Raw genomic sequence first — 2,518 nt, 5'->3', positions numbered from 1 at the left:
CAGGAGCGGAAGTTCCGGCCCAAATGGCCGGTACTTCCGGTGGAAGCCGGAACTTCCGGCCATGTAATGTCCCAGGTTTAGAGACGATCGAGGGGTAGATTTTAGAAAGGGATGTGCATTGCATTGTAATTTACGGGGAAATTTCGCGTTTTTAAAACAAAACTGCATTGAAGGGCGACAGGTTTCTCTTTCGACACCTTACAGGGTTAGGGTTTCGAGAGTGCGATAAACTTGTTCTTACTTATCTACGTTAGGGTTTTGAGAAGAGAGAAGTGCTATTGCATTAAAATCTTAAGTTGCATGATTGAATTACAAGTTAAGTGTTTGAATGAATTCAAACCAAATTTGAATTTGAATTTCAAATTCAAACATCAAATGATTATCAAATAATTCAAAATTTAGATAATTTATCAAACAATTATCATTAAGCAATAATATAAGTAATACAACTATTACACTAAGCTCAATAAGGAAAACTTGGGATTTATTGATCATCACACACATAATACATTGTCTTTACAATATTCAGATTTGAATTATGGAATTACAACAAATTACAAGAATTGAATAATTAGAAAAAGAAAAGAAAAGGAAATTACAATTCAATGATCTATCCTAACACTACAAGTTAATCTTCATTTAGCCTTGAACTTGATGATCTCCATGATCCTTGGAGCATCAGGTTGATCCCTGCACACACACACAACAAAGAGCACATTATGCCAAGTGGCATTGCCACTTGGCAGGTTAGAAATAAAATGGAATGGAGCAGATATGATCAAGTTCTGCCGAGCTGATCCATGCCACAGTCAAGTTCCAGGTCCAAGTGCACAACACTTGTCTACACACACACACACAGGCTGCTCACAGGGCTGTGTGCATGCACACACACACAGTGAGTCACCCAAAGGGAGGGGTGGTGCTGTCGACCAGCAAGAGCAAGCCAGCAACATATAAAAGCTTTTCCAAGCCAAACCCTAGCCATTTGGTTCAACCATCGGCAGAATTGAACTGGTAAGCCACCAAGAACACCAAGAACACTTAGAACAGGAAGAACAACAAGCCACCAGAAACCATCCAGGGACAGATTCACCAAGAACTGTCAGCTGTGAGCAAGTACCAGATGGAGTAAAGCACCACAAGCTTGCAAGGAGGAGCAGGGCAAGCAAACCAAGCATCACAGAAGCAATCCTCTACACCAACACTTAATTCTAGGAGCTGGAGAGAGGTATACCACCCAAGAGCCTCAGCAAGATCATATCTTGCTCATACTTAAGCATGCTTGCATCACAAGAGCACAGAAGGGTAGAAAACCCTGGGTGTATCATCATTTGGTTACTAAACCAATTGGTGCCAGCAAGTACAACCAAGGCTAGAAGGAAAATAAACCAGGGAACACTGGTTCTGACAACACAGTGTCAAAACCAGAGAAATCCAGCATGGATTTACTCCTTGCAGCCATTCAGAATCACAAAGCACCTATTGACCTAGCTAAACCATCAGATTGACAGGCAACATGTGCCTATCCTAATTATCAACATCAAGGCTACTGGAAATTCACTAAGTGACTAGCCAGTGAGCATCTATCCATCACAGAAAGCCACCAAATAGGGGAGCTATTCCAGGGCAGCACATGAATACTGCCGAGATCACCTCAACCACTTAACCAATTCCAACAAAGAAACCATGCACGGATATCATCACCCGAGTAGGGTTCAAAAGGAGGGCTAGGGTACACAACCAAGTGTTGGCATCCATCTAACCCTACCAAACTCAATGAAATGATCATAAGCTGCAGAAGCAGTTCACATCAATTATCCATGTGATTAAGCCAAACTAGACAGATAATTGAAATACACAAGCAACCAGTAATACATACACTTGCTAATGATCTAGAAGATCACTGCAAGCCACATCAGGTGCTGGGGGTAAGCAAGAGCATGCACCAGCACATGCTTGAGTACCACACAGGTCAAGTAAAAGCATCAGTGAAACACAAGCCATAGGACAGCAGAAAATCATCAAGCACTGATGATTATATGATCATCAGGGCTTGCCTTAGCATACAAAAGCTTGACAGGGGCAAGCCTGGCAGCAATCCATGAATCATACAAATGAAATAGCCACAGTTAAGCAACAGTTATATCACAAACAATTACATAAATCATTTACAATTGTATCCAGAAGCACATCAAATACATGAGGTACCACTGGACCATGACAAACAAGTAAAATACTTCATGCTCATCACTGAATCATACCATCAAACCAACTGTAATGCTCAGATGAGCAGGTTCATGAGTTAGAGCACCAGAACCAGCCACAACAACACTGGCACTTGCAAATTTGCAATAATAGCAATCTACGGTTAAGCCATTAAAGCATACATGATCACACATGAGTGTCGAGCAAGCATAGAAACAAGACAGAGGCACGAGGGAAGAACCTAGCAAGAATAGTAAGCACTCGGAATGGCCGGGCAACAATGGCCGGGGCCGGTAGAGGTAGTGGCTTGAAC

Source organism: Lolium rigidum, chromosome 6 (assembly GCF_022539505.1).
Source record: "Lolium rigidum isolate FL_2022 chromosome 6, APGP_CSIRO_Lrig_0.1, whole genome shotgun sequence".
NCBI lineage: Eukaryota > Viridiplantae > Streptophyta > Magnoliopsida > Poales > Poaceae > Lolium > Lolium rigidum.
Note: the sequence above shows the minus strand (reverse complement) of the source record.